Below are 19361 nucleotides of genomic sequence, written 5' to 3' on the forward strand. Positions count from 1 at the left end.
CTGCCTGGCATGTATGCAGGGCTCTGGTGTTACCACTGCTCACTGTGTACTCAGGATCATACCCCAGCATCCCTTATTTTCAATTTTAGAGCAGATCTTTCACCTCTAATCTAGGATGACCATGTAGATTACGCATATCCTTAAAATTTAGAATTGAGTCTGGCCTCCTGTAGGCTGTGTTGGGCTGATGAAACCTTCCTAGTAAGAACAAAAGTATCAATATGAGCAATGTGGGGAGGAAGCTCAAGAGCAGCCACCGTGAATGGAGCCTGCAGCTGTGGCCACATGTTTCTGGTAGAGAGCATGTCCGTGCAAGTGGGGAACCTAGGAGACACAGGTGCAGCTGACTTTTTCCCATAGCATATCTGGGAGTATATTGAGGAAGAGATTCTTCCAGATGACTGCTGTCCAATTAATGGAATAGAAATAATTGAGACTGGAGATTAGTCAGAGCATTATAGTGTGGAGGAAGTAATCTACAAATAGTTTTGACACACCAGAACATTTAAAATCTCAGCAGAGTATCAGGATAGTCTTTGGCTACTCTCTGCTTTAGGTCTTCTAATTTTCAAGAAGTGACAGAAGTTCATCAGCAGTGTGGAAGCTAAAAGGAGGCCCTGGTGAAGAGAGAGAGGAAAGACCCAAAGCCCAACCAGAGTCCCATCTATGCTCTGGTCAGGTGGACATGGGAGGGCTGCCAGACTCTTTCCACTCAGCCCCAGGTGGCCATCCAAGCCTCTGACTAACTCTTTGTTGGGTGGTCAATGGGCAGCCCAACGTGGGAGCCCTGGGGCTACTCTCAAAAGCCCTGGGGTTATGGGAGAGAGGGATGAGGAAAGAGAGATTCCCAGTCTATTGAGAGTGAGTGTAGCCTTGATGAACAGAGACAATCTATGATTTTAGAGCTTTATTATAGAAAGGCATGGGAAAGATAGAAGGGAGAGAGAGAGAGAGCAACAGAGAGAGACGGGGGAAGGCTAGAGAGAAAGAGAGAGTAAGAAGGAGAGACTGAGATGAGAGGAGACAGGGGAGGAGAAGACAGGAGAGAGGGTGAGAGCAAGAAGTAAGAGAGAGACAAGTAAGAGAGCGAGGTGGAGCCAAGCAGCCACCCTTATATTCATTCTGTACTGTTGCTAGGTAACTGGGGAGGAGTTTAGACTGAAGGTAAGAAGCTTGGAAAATTGCCTACTTTACTTCTAGCCATGCTTCCCATGTGGGTGCTGTGGGGGGTGGTAACTTAGGCAGGAGCCAGAGTTCCAGGAGCAAGCTGGCATGTCTACCATATCATGTAGGTGAATTATCACCCTTCTGGGGTTCAGACCACAGCTCAACTAGAGACCAGCCTGTCTGTGCATAGCCCAATGCCCCACTCAGCAGTACACTAGAACTGAGGTGAGACCAGTGAGAGAAAATTTAGACTACACTAGCATGTTACTATTGTATTTGTGGGGACTCCTTGAATACCTTAGAACCCTGAGGGGCCTGGGTCTTTCTAAGTCCACTCATGTATGGTGGTGTGTTTGGTAAATCCTACCAGATGCATACATTAACCTGGATTTTTATTTACTTTCACATGTGACATGAGTCAATAATCTATGTCAGCCTTTAACAGAATAAACAGTCCTTAATGTACAGTGTAGACTGAGTCTCCTTATTTTCTCTCCCAGATAGCTAAACATTCCCAGTCTTGAAAGCATTTTGGAAGCCATTCTCATGAACCAGTCATGAGATGGCCACATTGTTGGTTGAGTGTCTTCATCCAGCCTGCCCTGTAATTGTTGCAGAAGATGAGTTGGGTTCCAGCCCTGGGATGTAATACAGTTGTAGAGTATTTGCCAGAATTCACAATGTAGTAGGTTCATCTCTAGTCTGGGGGCTATAGCAGAAGAAAAATAACATAATGAGCAGTATTGCATTTGAGTTGTAACCTCCAATGAAAAAAAAGTCTCTAGAGGGGCTGCAAGTCACTCTAACCTCCAAGCTACCCACCCCCAGCTTCCTCCAGGGATTCCATTTGTACTGTCTTTTTGTTAATTTACACATTATTCTAAGGTTGCAAAGAATGTTCACAATTTCAATAAACGACACACACACACACACACACATACACTCACAAACACAAACATCACATAGAACATAAATATAGATAAAACTCATGAAATGTTTTGGTTGAGATGATCAGCTAATGAGATGCATCAACTGGTATTCATCCTTGGTATCAATCCTAGAAACACGGGTTCCTTCTTAGCAAATAAAAGAGTAGAAGGAACAGATCTTCCACAAGTTCTTTCTACCTGTCTGTCACTTTGTCTCTCTGTCTCTGTCGGTCTGTGTGTCTCTCTCTCTCTCTTCCTCTCTCTCTCTCTCTCTCTCTCTCTCTCTCTCTCTCTTTCTCTGTGTGTGTGTGTGTATGTGTGTGTGTGTGTGTGTGTGTGTGTGTGTGTGTGTGTGCATTCATGAACGCATTATAATATTTTCCAATATGACTGGAAAGACCGAAGTGAAAAATATAGTAGAGGTGTGTACTGACTTTGGTTAATGTGTCATGGCACCTTGCAGGTAACACTGACAATGTGGGCTAATTCAATACACCCTTAAACCTGGCTATGCAGGGTTTGCAGTGAGGCTGTCATGTGCATCACCCACCACAGAGATCAGCAAGAGCTTTGTTTATTACATGCTTCAGTTCCCAAGGTGAGGCAAAGTCTCATCTCATTGAGAGTTTGGTAGGACTGGATGGCAGGAAATAAAACAGAAATCAAATCAATCAATGAGAAACAAAGAGGATATTTTAAAAAGTCAAGGAATCCAAGAGCTGGCTCTTTGAGAAAATCAACAAGATAGACAACCCCTTTCCCAAATGAATTAAAAGGCAAAGAGGCAATACCCAAATTACCAAAATCAGAAATGAAAAGAGGGACATAACAATGAACACTGAGGAACTTCAAAAAATCATTAGGTCTGGCTTCAAAAGCCTATACTCTAAAATACTGAAAAGAAATCAATATGAAATTGTTGAAATTCTAGATAGACACCAATTACCAACGGTTAATCTAGATCTAGAAAAGTAACTAAATGATTCTATATTCCCTAAGAGACAAGAAAAAGTCATCAAAAGTCATTCACTGCCCCCCCCCCAAAAAAAAACAAAGCCAGGGCCACATGCTTTTAGTGCAGAATTCTCCAAGACTTTTAATGAAGACCTAATACCAATAGTCCTCTAAATACTCAACTAAATAGAAACAGAATGATCATGGTCAAACTCCTTCCCTGAGGCCACAAGCAACCTGGTAATTAAACCACACAAACACACAACATGGAAAGGGAATCAGAGAAGAAGTTCCATCATGAACATTCAAATATCACACACAGAATCCAAGAACACATCAAAGACACCATCTAGGATGTTCAAGTAGGCTTCATTTCAGGGATTCAGGTGTTGATAATTAGCAAAGCCCATCAACTCAATCCACCAACATAGAAAAAAATAAATAAAATAAAAATAAGTAAAAAAAATTATCATCTTTTGGATGCTGAAAAACCCTACACAACTTCTTGTTAAAAGTCCTCCAGAATAGAAGGATACAAGATACATCCTAAACATAATAAAAGCAATAAATAACCCAAAATGTACTGCATTCTTCACAGAGTGCTCCAACAGAACATAGCTATGGGCTCTCTTCTGCCCCAGCACATAAAGCCAGCTCAAACAGTGCTGCAGACACACGTGATCCTTGGACTCCTGGGCAATCCTAATTGCCTCCTGCAGGGCGAGCTCTGCCTGTTGATGGTGACAGAAGAGGCAGTGCAGGGCAGCCAGTTGAGAGCAGCATATGGCTCCCACCATAACCTTCTTCCCCATTACTTTTTCCCTCTGCACCACTGAGAATCAGGTGGTCAAAATAATGCAGGAGGCTGTGCGTTGAGCTGAAAAAGTTTTGAACACGGAGGTTTTGCTGGGAAAAAGGCCAACAGACTGATGGATGCCCTAAAGGACTCTGACCTCCTGCACTGGAAACACAGCTTGTTGGAACTTATCGATATCCACATTGCACAGAAAACGGCCATCTGGAGGCTGTACGGCCGCAGCACCATGGCACTGCATCAAGCCCAGATGTTGCCTAGCATGAACAGCCTGGAGTTGCTGAATGCAGGCGTGCATCAGAACAATACTGAGTCCTTTGCCTTCGCTTGCTGCCATCTTGCAGAGTTCCATGCAGAACAGAGCTGTTTCGTGGCTGCTGGTGAAGTATTAAAGCACTTGAAAGACCGATTTCCACCCAACAGTCAGCACGCCCAGAAATGGATGCTGTGGGATCAAAAAATACAGTTTGACATAGCACTGAATGATGGCAAATTCATTTGGCTGATTCACTTATTACAGGAATCACAGCGATTAATGGCATAGAAGGTGTATACAGGAAAGCAGTCGTACTGCAAGCTCAGAACCAAATGACAGAGGCACACAAGCTTCTGCAGAAGTTGCTGACGTACTGTCAGAAGTTAAAGAATATAGAAATAGTCATCAGCGTCCTCCTGTCAGTGACAGAGCTGTACTGGCGCTCTTTCATCCCCGACTATCACCATGCCTGTGCTCCTGGAAGCTCTGGCCCTCTCCTAAGAATACCGATTACAATACTTGGCCTTCGAAACTGTGCTCAACTTGGCTTATGCCCAGCTCATCCTTAGAATCCCAGAACAGGCCTTAACCCTTCTTCACATGGCTATCGAGCCCATCCTAGCTGACAGGGCTATCCTGGACAAAGGTCGTGCATGTTCTTAGTGTCCAAGTGCCAAGAGGCTTCGGCAGCGTCCTATGACACAGTGAAGAAAGCAGAAGGTCTGGAAGCGGCCATTCAGAAACTCAGTGAAGCCAAGAACTACTTTGCACAAGTGGACTGCAGAGCGCCCATCAGGGATGCTGCTTAATTCCAGGCCAGGCTGTACCACGCTCTTGGCAAGACCCAGGAGAGGAACCATTGTGCCATGATCTTCCAGCAGCTGCACCAGGAGTTGCCCGCCCATGGGGTGCCCTTGATTACCCATCTCTAGACAGGACTCTCTGTTTGATGTTGTATATTTAGGGACTGGGTCATTACATGCTATATCGTCAATAAACTGTTCTGATAAAAAAATAATAAAAAATAATTTTAAAAATTAAAAAAATAAAAGCAATAAATAACAAACCAATAGACAGCATTAAATTAATAAGCAATAGGACACCTAAAGGGGATTAGAAGAATGCAAATGGGAAAGAAGAAGTGAAAGGACAGCTATTTGCACATGATATGATAGTATATGTAAGTGATGCCAGAGGGTCTACTCTGCTGGTCTCTTCGTAACCACTGCAAATTTCTAAGCTCCTGCTATGCAGTATCAATTGTTCCAGTATCCCCCTCTACTCTTGACTGTAAAAGCAGAGCCAAGTGGCTGAGGCTGCCAAGTTCTGCTTCTTGCTGGGGCTGGAAAATGCCCCCTTGTTCTATTACATCATCACCAAATCTCCATTTTTAATGATTTCACTCACTGCCTAAGCTTGGTGGTCCTGGAACTTGCTCTGTCTACTGACCTTGAACTCAGAGATCTTCAGGGCTCTGTCTTCTGAATGCTTGGATAAATGGCATGGTCTACCATGCCCGGCTCTAAGCTTTTCTCTACCTGCAACTCTCTCTGTTCTAGATTGGCCTTGAATTTGGAGATCTCTTTAAGCTTCTCATTGTCATGGTTCTTCAAGATATAAATCAAAAGCCAGTGCATTCAGCCTCAGGTTCTGGATCACAAGAGGACCCTCCATTCCCAGATAGTAGTTCATTCCACATTAAAAGTACAAATAAAAGTACAAATAAAAGGACAAATAAAAACTATAACCAGGTAATACTGCTGAATATCACATAACTATTGCTAGTTTACGTGCAATAACAATGAGATTAGCTAGTTGGAATCTTGCCCTGAGATCATCACTCCCTTAAGCTGCTTATCTCCTTCCACACAGGATCCAGCTCCATTTCACTTCTTAGTGCTCCTTTAAGTCTTGCCCCTCATATTTTGTATTTTTCCTTTATGAGCTTGGTAAACTTCATCAAAACACTTTTATGAGAGTGAACCAGAGAACAAAGTCTATGCTGGGCTCTTGTTAGACTTCAGTTGTCGTGCAATTTTTCTTACTCTCTTCATGCTAGACTGTGCCTCCTAAGTCTCTTCAGATAATGGCAAAAGCAGCCAGATTCTTCACCAAAATACCACTCAAACAGTTTCTAGCTCACATAAAAATATCTTCCTACTATAAAACCTTTTGCATCACTTTAAGTCACCCTCAGTACCAATTTCTTCCATATTTCTTGTAGGATGGGCCAAAGGCACCCCTTAATGCATTGCACCACTTTCTAAATCAAAAGTCCCCAAATCCACATTCCTCCAAACAAACACATGGCCAGGCCTATTATGTCAATATCTCACTCCTGTTGTCAAAGACTGACTTAGTTAGGGTTTCTATTGCTCTACAGAGACAGCATGACCAAAGCAACTTTAATAAAAAAACAATTGTGAATTGGGGCTGGCTTATTGGTTCATAGGTCTAGATAGCCATAGCATTTGAAGAGGTAAGAATGTATATCGTCTCCTGAATTCAAACAGGAGAAGCTTTTGTCATTGGTAGCCTGGAGAAGGGTCTCAATTCCCACCCCCACAGTGACACATTTCTTCCACCAAGGCCAAATCTAATTTAGCATGGCCTCACCTCTTAATAGTGATATTCTCTAAGACTAGCATATTGAAACAACCATCCCACTGTCTCAGTTAGGCTTTTGCTGCTGTGAACAGACACCATGACCAAGGCAAATCTTATAAATGACAATGTGTAATTGGAGCTACTTACAGCTTCAGAAGTACAGTCCAGTATTATCAAGGCTGCAACATGTCACCATCCAGGCAGGCAAGGTGTAGGAGGAGCTGAGAGTTCTGCCTCTTAATCTGAAGGCTGCTAGCAGAGTCAAAGCCTCCAGGGAGCTAGAGCTAGGATATTAAAGCCACAAACCACACAAACACTGCTCTCACTGAATCAGGCATAGTTTATAGAATGCACACCAATAAGGTCACCTTGTTCAGGAAACTCAAGACATGCCTGACCAAATGATATTGTATTTAAGGGAACTTCCATGAGAATAACATAGAAATTCATAAGTAATTATCAATAAAAACTTATCAACAAAGCTTAAGCTGTACAGTCATACAAAGTACATTTTGTAAAAATTACACTTCGATGGCCAGACATTTGTCTCCATTGGTAAGTGGCACTAATTGATCTTGACTAAAGTATGCGTTCTATACCCAAGTAAAATTAATAAACGTTGCTCAGAAAATCAGATTATATTTTTGCAATAAACATACACAAATTTGTTACCAACTATAATGTCTACCAGTAAGAAGTAAAAGTATAATTCTATCCTATTATGAACAATAAGAAAAATATGAATTTAAAAAAATTGTTAGCAACTTGGCATGCCATGTTGCTAGCCAGATTCCACATTCTTTACTTACATTTGTTCAGGCATTCTCATAAGAGTGTCAAACAATGAAATATCACAGAAGAATGTTGTTGGGCCTAGTAATACAACTTTTATAATTTAAACTAGAAAAGATGACTAAATTCAGTTATAAATAGGCAACCTGTGATTTATGACTGTGTATATAAAATATGGACTTATATTTTTGCAGCATGTATACTTATATAAAATAAGATTATATAAAATAAAATTAAGAGGTTTATAGGGGGATTAGTGAAGTATTCTTTAAATAACCTGAATTCAAAAATAATCTGAAAACCGTAAGCACCTTTGCTATGGCTTCTTTAACGAACTGTTTTCAGTAAATAAAAATGATCGATGAGTTACACATCTTAGATATTAAGAAACTGATTGAAGAGAGGGATTCAGCAGCAGAGTGCAATAAAAGGGAGACTACTCAAAAGACAAAAGAAAGAAAACCTCAGACAGCCAAGCTAACACCCTCATTTGGATGTGAGATGATTAGAAGATAAACAATGAAAAAAAAAAAAAAAGGTCAGCAGAGGTGGATCTCAATTACTTAGAAAGGATAAAATGCAATAATTATAACAACAGGCTCATCAAAACAAATGTGAACCCACAACAAACAATGGCCTCCTCAGATCCCTTCTATGCAGTAGAGGGTGGAAGGTAAAGTTAGCCCACAGGAAAAAAGCACATAGCACAACAAAGACTTATCACAGCTTCAAACTCAATTGTTCTTCATGAATTGTAAAAATGTTCAGTACAGACTAAACAAGAATGTGTTTAAATTTGTATCATCAGTTTCCTTGAAAAAAGACCTTTATGGAAGTATATGAAAGGACTTTGTAGAAAAATGTATTTATGCAGTAGGCAGAAATAAGAAGGATATCTAGAAATATCTATATTATGTAAGTACAGGATATAGTCAATACATAACAATGTTTCAGAACCTAGTATTTTGTGCTATGAGTTTTAAGAATGAAAGGAAAAGTTTCCAGGTAATGTTTCTTTCAAACAAATGCCTGAGGCTAAGGATCTGGACTGGGGATAAACCAGCAGCATTCGTGGCACATGTGGTATCTACGGCCACAGAAGTTATGAGATTCTGTGACTATATATGTAGTATGCCAAACACTTAATTCGAGATTAACCACAGATTAGATTTTCAAAGATTGCCTAGTGAAGCTGATATGAATTGCCAGAATACAGTTTTGCCTTAGAGAATGTATATGCTTCTAATTAGGAAAAATAAGGACTAATATACCTCTACCACCACCCCACCCAAATCAATCAAATGAATGTTTTTCACTTCTAGGATGTAGAAGATGCACTTCCCTCTATACCTCCAGATTAACTGGACAAGACTTTGCATGTTATGTGTACCAAGAGCCAGGAGGAACTGAAAGGTATAAATAGGGCCCTATTCAAGCTAGAAACTTTAAGGATCTAAAGGAGACTATGATGAAGGTGGATTGGAGATGGCTCACTTACAAGCTGAAATTACTGTTCCTTCAACAGTAGCAAAACCTCTAATCCTCAATGTCCAAAACATAACCTACAGGAGAATTAGTGTCCAGAAAGAAGATGATAAACCAGGCATCCTTCACCATTTTCTCATGGATATGGTGCAAAAGAAAGGCAGCTAAGATCAAGTTCAGAAGTTCATGGGCTTATTACATCATACATATGTGAAGTCTCAGGCAATCTAAATGTCATTTGCTATATCAAACCAGTAGTTTTGAAAATAAAAGTAAATAGAGAAACTATAGTTAGTATTTGAAAATTATATTCATGAAAAAATTGAAGATTTAAAAACAACCAATGGAAATAATACACCAATTATGTACTCACATTATGAAAATAAACAAACTACCGAACAACTGGTGAACAACTAGAACAACTGGACTTTTAGTAGACTGTTTATCATGGATGATTTTCTAAACAGATACCAGGTACTCAAGTTAAATGAAGAGTAAGTAAACAATTTATACAGTCTGATTACCCCTAAGGAAAAAAGGAGAAAGAAAAAGAAAAAAAGAAAGAAAGAAAGGGTCAGGTGGTTTTAGAGCAAAATACTTCCTGACCTTAAAAGAATAATACCAATACTCCTCAAACTATTCCATAAAATAGTAACAAAAAGAATACTACATAATTCATTATATGAAGCCACAGTTATGTTGATACATAAATTACAAAAGACTCAACAATGAAGAGAATTTTAGACCAATTCCCCTTATGAATATTGAGGCAAAAATACTCAATACATTTCTCACAAACTGAATCCAAGAACAGATCAAAGTCATCATTCACTATGATCAAATAGGATTCATCCCAGGAACACATGGATGGCTTAATATGGAATCAATTATATAAACAAATTCAAAAGAAAAAAAAAACACATATTTACCTTACTAGATGCTGAAAAAAGCTTTTGACGAAATTCGATACTCCTTCATGTTAAAAGTATTGAAGAGATGAGTACCTCAAAGCCCATAGTTAAACATAATAAAAGCAGTATACAGTAAACCAACAGCCAGTATTGAAAGGGAGAGATCTTGAAGCAATCCTACTAAATGCAGGGGCAAGACAAGGGTGCCACTTCCTCTGTATCTATTCAATATAGCTCAAAGTTCTAGCTAAAGAAATTAGACAACAAAAGATTAAAGGGGATACAAATTGGCAAAGCAGAAGTCAAGGTATTACTATTTGCAGATGATAAGATAGTATACATAAGCAACCCCAAAAATTCTACCAGAGAACTTCCACAGCTGATCACTTCAGCAAAGTGGTTGGAAGTTCAATTAACTCAAACAAATCAGGAGCCTTCTTTTATACAAATGATAAATGGGCTGAGAAAGAAAATAGACAAACAATACCCTTCACAATAGTCAAAAATAATATAAAATATCTTGAGGTAGCTCTCACATAACAATAGAAAGATCTGTGTGAAAAGAACTTCAAGGTCTCTGAAGAAATTAATCAAAGAAAACTTCAGAAGATGGAAAGATCTCCCATACTCATGGACCAATAGGATTAACACTTACCAAAAACAATCTACAGATGCAATGCAATCCACTTCAAAATTAAAACACAATTCTTCAAAGACATGGAAAGAGCAATTTTCAATTTCATATAGACAAGTAAAAAATACCCAGGATAGTGAAACTAATTCTCAAGAATAAAATAACTTCTATGGGAATCACCATCCCTGACCTTATGCTGTACTACAGAGCTTAGTGATAAAAACTCCATGGTATTGGTACAGAAACACAGAGATAAAACAGTGGCATAGAGTTGCAGACCCAATATAAACCCATACACTTATGGACATTTGACCTTTGACAATGAAGCAACAAAACATACACGGGGGCAAAAGCATCTTCAATAAATGGTGCTGGACTAACTGGAAGTCTGTAAGTAGAAAAATGAAAATGGATCCATATTTGTCACCTTGCACAAAGCTCTAATCCAAGTGGATCAAGGACCTAGACATAAAACTAGATACTATGAATCTAATAGAAGAGAAATTGAATAAAAAGTAAGGTATCTCTGACCCAAAAGTCCATGCATGGTATGAAATCACTAATCAGTGGATATTAGCCACAAATGCACAAAGTATCCACGATACAATCCACAGAACTCAAAAATGTTAACAAAGAGAGGGCCCAAGTGAGGATGCTTCAATCACACTCAGAAGTGGGGAAGAAAATAATCACAGAAGGCACAGGCAGGGTGGGACCTGGGTGGGAGAGGGTAGGGTGCGGGGGGAAAAATCAGCAGAATCAGGTATAGAGGAAGACAGGAAAGAAGCATATAGGGTCAGCAGAATGAATGGAAATATGTAGCCTCAAGGATGGGTGGTTGTGATGTGGACCCCTTTGAAAGTGGGAGAGACTTACAAGGTGAAAAATTCTCAGTGCTTACTGGAGGTGACCATGGCCAAAATGCCCAACAGTGGAGAGAGGGAACTTGAAGAGTCCACTTCCAGTAGATAGAAATAGTCCCCAAGTGGGGATGGTTTTACAAACCCAAAGTCAAAATCTTTGACCCAGAATTGTTACTGTCTAAAAGAACTACAGGAACAAAAAATGAAAAGAGACTGAAGGAAAGGTAATCCAGTGACCAGCCCAACTTGAGATCCATCTCATGGGGCAGGGAGGACTAAAGTCTGACCCTATTGCTGATGCTGTGATGTGCTTACAGACTGGGGACTAGCATGGATACTCTCTGAGAGGTCTACCCAACAGCTGACTGAGACAGATGCAGATACTTACATCCAACCATTGGACTAAAGTTGGAGGCCCCTATGGTTGAATAAGCTGAAGGATTAAAGAAGCTGAATTGAAGAATGACCCCCTAGGATGGCCAGCAATATTAAATAGACAGGACCCCTGGCACATCCCAGCTCAGCCACCAACCATGTAGCCTATAAGCACTGGTCCGAGGCCCCTGGCACATCCATAGCAGAGGACTGCCTGGTCTGGCCTCAGTAGAAGATGAGTCTAATCCTCCAGAGCCTTGAGTCTCCAGGGAAGGGGGTGCCTGGTATTGGAGGGAGCATCCTCTTGGAGACATGGGAAGGAGGAACAGGATGGACAAATTATGAAGGACCGAAAGGGAGTCAATGGCTGGATTTTAAAGAAGTATATCAGTAAATAAAAAATAAAACAAACAGAAACTAGCTAGGTTATGGGCCTTAGAGAAAAAAAAAAACTACTATTTTGCAAAAAAGAGTAGCAATAAAATGATGCCTAGTGGCATATTGCTATACTCATAGATCAGAGTATCACTAAACCCTCAAGGAAGAAACTTCTTGCAGTAGGTGGTTATTAACACATATTTTCAACTGGACAATGTGCAGAAAGTGAAGGACTTAGGAGCACTCAGCCTTTTTCAAAAACCTTCCTTTCAAGGCTCAAAAGTCTATGAAGAACTGAAAACAGAATGAACCAGAGTTGGTGGATAACTTCAAGGCAAGAATACTATCTAAACCTAACAGGTCTGATAAACATAAGCTCACAAAGACTCCACAAGTTCTTCAGAGTTTCAAAATATGCAAAAATCCTAGTAATGAGATGATAAGTGGACACAAAATATCATCCTCAACCAAGAAGCTATTTGTAATCAATAACTGTTGGGAAGAGGAAAATAGGCTGTCTTCAAGGCTAGTGTCATGCACAAAAGTGGGTAGCCCAAACAAACAAACAACAACAAAAACAAATTTCATACTCTTTGTATTTTGGGTTTTTTTTTGTGTGTGTTATACTGGCATGTTTGTTTTGGTTTTTTGTCTTTTTGTTTTTGTTTTTGAGAGAGGATAAAAGAGGGAAAGAATATGAATTCTACAGGAAAGTTGGGGAAATTGGGGAAGCGCTGAGGGAGTGAAAATATATGATCCAAAAATAATATATGAAAAATTAATAAAAAGGTTTAAAGAATAAACAAGTGAGCATGTTTCTAAATATTAATTAAAGTCTTTGCATTTAAGACAACAGTTATTCAATTTAAAATTAACCATTTTGTCTCATCCTTGTATTGGTCTCCTTGCTGTGTTCAGCTAGTACAGGATGTAACATAGTGCCCTTTCCTCATACACAGGCTGAAAAATATTCTGCAAAAATTTCTTTCAAGCAGTGTTTGAATTGACAGAGTTTGGTAAACTTAAAATTTGTTTCCTCACAGTTCTTTGAAACTAAGTTCTTGATGTGTTTCTCTATATATTGGTTCTAGTAGCTGATAACTTGTATGAGAACGGAATAAAGTGCAGGTTTTATTTCCCCTCAGTGTCCTGGAGACGCAGGTGTTTATGTATCACTGCCCATATCATAGTGTTCCTGTGATAATGTGGTGTCAATTGGCAGCTATAGAAGCAATTGTGCTCTAAGAGTTGATTTCTGATGTCTTTATCAAAACTAGGACTTTACACCCATGATAGTAATTTTTATGATTTGGCTTCTCCAATGCAAAGTAAGGGGAATCTGATTTCATGAAATCAATATAGTTTGCTTTAAACAGCTACAAAGTAGAGATATTGGCTAAGTGTGGAAAGCCTTAAACAGTGATGGGAGCAGGTGTGTCAGGAAGTAAAAGCAAAAAAGAGGGCTAGGCAAAAAGAATATAAATAAATTTTATGTGTTGTATAATATTTGCTATGTGAAAGAAATGGGAGATTAAAGGATTAACTGGAGGTGAGGGCAGTGGACAATAAGTATAATAAATAATAGTCGGGTAAACCAAAACTAAGTACACATGAAAAAACTTGATAGGAACCAGCTAATTAGTAAGCTAATCTCCAAATATGTTTAAAAATATTAAATGAGCTTGAGAACTTGTTCTGTATTCATGAGCCTATGCAGACACATTTATTCAATGACTATCACAAGGCGAGGCACAAGATGCCTCCCTATAATTTATTCGTCAGGCCATATGAGGAAGGCTCCAAAACCACACAGATTACCACTCTCCTTATTTCCTTACCATATCTATATGGTAAAGATGATTCTGCTGAAAATACCACCCACTTTTGGAAAGAAATTTCTAGAAATTTAATCTCTATCTCGCCTAGAAATGCCTCTCTTCTACATAGGTTTCATGCTGTTTTGGAGGATGCTCAGGGAGAAAACACGTCAATGGTCTGATTTGGACCTGGACACTGCATAATTTAATAACCATTATCCAAGAGAAAGGTAGCTATAGGTTTATAGATACAATAAAATATCGACATGATTGTTGTAAGTGAATCACTGGTTTCTGATCTGTTTTGGGTTTGTCTTTGCAAGAAGAAATTTCATCCTTAATACTGTAATCTATATCCTAGAGTAAAATGTGGTATGGTAATTTTGCTAATTGTCAGAGTTGTCAAGTTGTACATACATTTTTGGGAACCTACTTTTAGAGCTTTTTAGAGGACTCAACCTCTCATCTAGCCCACCACCCAGCAGAGGTAGTGGGAAAAAAGTTACTAGGATACAGGGGAAGTGGAGCAATTCAGCAATATTTCTTTGGGACAAGATTGATCTTCTTTGTCAGCAGTTCAGTTCCATATCAAACACCATATATGATTCAGCAGCCACAGACCAGTCCTCAAAGCAGGTAGCTACCAGACAAGAACCAGCAGCTGTAGTCCAGTCCTTTCAACAAGGAGACATCAGACATTAAGCACCTGTAAGTCAATCCTGAAGAAACCAACAGCCTCACCACCTGGCCTGGGATGAGGCTGCAGGAGCAGAAAGCTGCCTCAGGAACCTCACAAGCAGTTCTTGGCAAGTTTCTCTCAATGGCAGAGTTATCACAATTTAACAGTGCTATGTAAGGAGAACCAATATATGTGTGTCTTTAGTGAAGAATAACAAGGCAGAGCAAACCAAACCAAGGCTCCGTGCTCATCTCCCACTGTCTATGGGATCATATTTATACTCCTTCATTCCAGGTCCTTTCTCATGTTTTCTATATCAAAACATCCTTTCACCTGTATCTGCTTCAGGAAAAGAGTCTTTCATGCATTTGCTTTACAAGACCTTCTTTCACCTGTGTGCCCCAGCAAAACATTATTTGATAGAACTAACTTTCCAAAGAACTAGACGTTTCCATTTCATTAAAATTACCTTCTAAAGTCGGGCCTGGTGGCACACACCTTTAATCCCAGCACTTGGGAGGCAGAGGCAGGAGAATTTCTGAGTTTGAGACCAGTTTACAGAGTGAGTTCTAGGACAGCCAGGGCTACACAGAGAAACCCTGTCTCGACACCCCTCCCCCCAAAAAATACCTTCTAAATAAACTCATAGATACAGACTGTTCTTAAACTTTGTCAGATCAACTTTTCTTTCCATGTGAAGTAATTAATGAAAGATGAGATGCTTCTGGTCAAAGTGCAGAGAATCACAGACTGAGGACTCAGGCCTGAATGGAGCATAGAAGTTAACACTTGTGCCCCCTCCAAGCTTGGCCAAAGCTGTGGAAACCCTGTTGAAGAGGAAGTAGAAAGAATGGGAGGTCTTAAGGGTGAAGAAGAGTGCTAGGAAATTCTGTCTCCTGAGGATGACATAACTATTACACTCATGAACTGAGAGGAGCTCATGTGTTGCTACTTGCACAAGACTTGTTGAAAACACAGCAAGCCTAATCTGAGCATAGAAAATAAGGGTGTTCTTCATGCCATGTCCCTTCTTGGTGGAACTACTCTCAATGGTTAGTTGCTAGTGATAGAACCTAGTGGGGAAACCCCAACTCAATACCTTTTCGGCGTGCACCCAAAAAATCGTGAAGGACCATCTTGATGTAATTACATGAGGTCATTTAATTATGGAGCTCCGGGCTGACATGCATCCCACACAGGAGATAATGGATGATGGCCACGAGGCTAGGAGTTTTTATGGGTTAAGGGTCTTAAGGATGTGGAATTCAGCATATCAACACACTATTGGCTTATTCAAACATCAGCAGAAAAATTACATGTACGTGCAGGTTGTCAGAGTTCTGTGAATTGTTGACTCAGTTTAGACAGCCCTGTTATGTCCTCACATTCCTCTTTATCTTTAAGGTTAAGCTGTTCCCAGGAATATTTTAACTACGGGGCATACCCAGGTTTGCTTTTCTTTTTTCTCAGCCCCAGGCAGCCTCTAGACTCACAAACAACCAGCAATTTCTGAGTACTTTATATATGATTTACAGGTCTTGAAATTTCATCTTTCTTTCACTAGGAAAGGGAATATAATTCTCTTTTGAGCATGTGTCCACTGTTAATTTTCCATGGTGCAATTCACACAGAAAGTCAGAATAATCAGAATGTGATGAGGATGAATCATTCCATAGCAGCTATGTCAGTATTGAAGCAGTTGACAAACTTCTCCTTCGGGGGGGGGGGGGGGGGCGGGGCGGTTATTTGTATTACTGGGTAAGACCACTGATGTCTCTTCTCCCCTATCAGCCTGCGTATTACCTTCTGGCACTAAGAAATACAGCCAGTAGGGAAGACATTTTCACGTGGAATTCAGGCTGATTTCTCTATGTCCTGTAGCAAAACTATGTGGTCTATCCAGCAATAGGGTCTTACCATGTAGTTACGGCCTTAGTGAGTTATGTGAGAGAGGCACGGCAGAGGGATGAAACTGACGGTGAGGTACGTGTTGAGTGTCATATTGGAGGGAATTTAATTGGAGAATGTAGTGTTGTGTAGATGTAATCATATTGCATTGTATTCAATTAAAAAAAAAAAAAAAACAAAACCTCTTAGGCAATCAAGGTAGCTCCCATCTGTAATCTCCAGGGATTACAGTAGGAGGATTCCTATCAATCCTTGACAACCCTGAGTTGTAAAGTAAGAAGCTGTCTCAAAGCAAAAGCAAACAAACAAAATCTCTTTAAATGTAAAATAGTAGGGATAGTTAGTAAAGAAGAAAGTATCAGTGAAATAGAATTAGATATCAGAAAGTAAGACAAGAAATATCTACTATTAAGATATCTTAAGTACTATAAGTGCTACTAAATTTTTCATAGTAAAATAATGAGATTCAAATAAATGAAATTCAGTACATTTGGAACAGACATAAAAAGTTTAAAAGCCATATCAGTATAATAATTAACCCATAGGTAATATTCAAAACAATGTAATATTAAAGTCTGTATTAGTATTTTATCAATAAAGTTTACTTGAATCCAAATGTTGACATTAGGTGAATGGGTGCTAACAACATGTCATGAGTGGACTGAAAGCAATAGAGAAGGATACAAGCAGAAATGTAAGGTATGGAACCCCACTTCAATGTCTAAACTTATATGTTTGACTACAGTGATTAATATCATGAAGTCACAGAGAGATACTAGGTGTCACTGGAAATAGGAGTGATGAGGTAAGAGAATTGTGAGTCCCTACCTCATTGACACCCTAAAGTACTGAGAATTTTCTTCCTAGTCTATTTTGTGTTGCCATGTATAAATTTGAAACAAGATCTCCTAGAGTTTAAGCTAGTCACCCTAACTCTAATCAGATGATGGTGACCTTTGTACATCTCACATGTCTTCTCCTGTATGCTAGGATTATAGGCCTAGGAGACACCACAGCCAGTCTGACTACTTGCAGGCCTTCCTCCTCTCCTCCCTCTCCCTCCCCCTCCCTCTCTCCCTCTCCCTCCTCCTCCCCCTCTCCCTCCCCTTCCCCTCTCTCATTTTCCTTTACTACTTTTTTTTATTTCTTCCTTTTCCTCTTTCCTTAAAAAACATATTATAATAGAGACAAACAACTTGAAACTAAGCTAGCAATTATAAAATACTTCTTAATTAATACAACAGTAACAGGTGTAACATTTTATTTCAAAAATAAGCCTGTGAATGCTATAGAAACTTAAGGATTTCAAAGAATACTGAACAAATGTTAAAAACACCTTATTTAGCTCTTATTCAAGACCAGTGTTAAAATTCAGTAGTAAAAAACTGTTTCCATTCTCATCTAAAAATGAACAAGAAATGAACTGATGTCTATTTTTAAGTAATAGATAGATAGATAGATAGATAGATAGATAGATAGATAGACAGATAAAGGGAGAGGTATGAAGCACACTGTGAAAGATACAAATAATTTTATATAGTTTCATAAAATACTGCACTGCAACATTTGAAATGATTGGCAAGAAGAAAACTAATAGCAAATACACGAGGAAGTCCTCAGTAGCATTTTCCACACCACATGTAAGTAACACACACACACACACACACACACACACACACACACACACCTATCAATCTTCAGTGATTGTCAGATGAGTGGAAGCTTCTTGGTGGCATGGTAACTACTTAAAAGGCTTTAGTTGTAAAAATGTTTGTCCAAATTCTCATCAACTTTGCATAGGCTATTTTGCTAATAGTATTGCCATAACACAGATGTCAAAAGCACAACCTCTATGTTTAAATAGTCAGAATGGCATTATAAAAGTGGATAAAATCCAAGAAATTTAGAGTTCTAAAACTTAGCCTGGTATAACATAGTTAATGCTTTTTCAAGTTCTGTAAATCAATGAAAGGGAAAAATCCAGTTTTCTAAGCATAATTGTGCAAACTCTATAACTTATTTCAGAAAGCCAAAGGCATTTAAGCAATCAGACTCGTCAATTAGCCTAGCTGTGCAGTTACTACAGATTGAATTTACCTGGACTCTTTTTTTAGATATGACCTTGAGAAGTTCCTGAACTTCTCAATTTTCCATCCTTCAGAAGCTCACTTTAAAACCTCTCACTTGCTTCAAAATAGTGCTAAAAATAAGTTAGCTAGTTCTTCAAAAGATGCTATTTTTAAAATTAATAAAGCCAATAATAAAATCAAATTGTCACTAATACATTAGGGATTTATTCACTGTTTTTCCCAAGGGCCTCTGAACTAAAGTAGATGTACAAAATGTGTACCTTACCATTTATCTTTCTTCTTTGACTGTCAAACATGTAAGCACATATTTGTAAATAAACAAGGCAAGGTATTTTATTAGTATAACTTTTGAGATCAAAATTGTTATTTGCCAAGACATTAGCTACAAGTAATTGAATTTTTATTATTCCTATCCATATTGAGAAAACATCTATTTACAATGAAAACATTAGATCTCGGTTTTACTGATTCTAAAACAACAAACAAGTTTGTAATTAAAAATCAAACAACTAAGCCCAACCTAGAAGGGAGATATGCTTATCATTTTAAGGATTTAAAACATTCAGTAGCTTATTTATTTTTTCTTTCTCTTTGTATAGTGTGTGATGATTTGTATTACATTTGATGAATATATTCAGTACATTTGAAGAATGTTTCAAACTTCTTTCTTTCCATTTTGTGAAATCCTTTTGTAAATAAAAT

The 19361-nt window shown here is 38.9% G+C and overlaps 1 pseudogene; it reads left to right on the plus strand.

Moving 5' to 3' along the window:
• Gm8891 (predicted gene 8891) lies at positions 3764–5049 on the plus strand (annotated as a pseudogene).

Source organism: Mus musculus, chromosome 5 (assembly GCF_000001635.26).
Source record: "Mus musculus strain C57BL/6J chromosome 5, GRCm38.p6 C57BL/6J".
Classification (NCBI taxonomy): domain Eukaryota; kingdom Metazoa; phylum Chordata; class Mammalia; order Rodentia; family Muridae; genus Mus; species Mus musculus.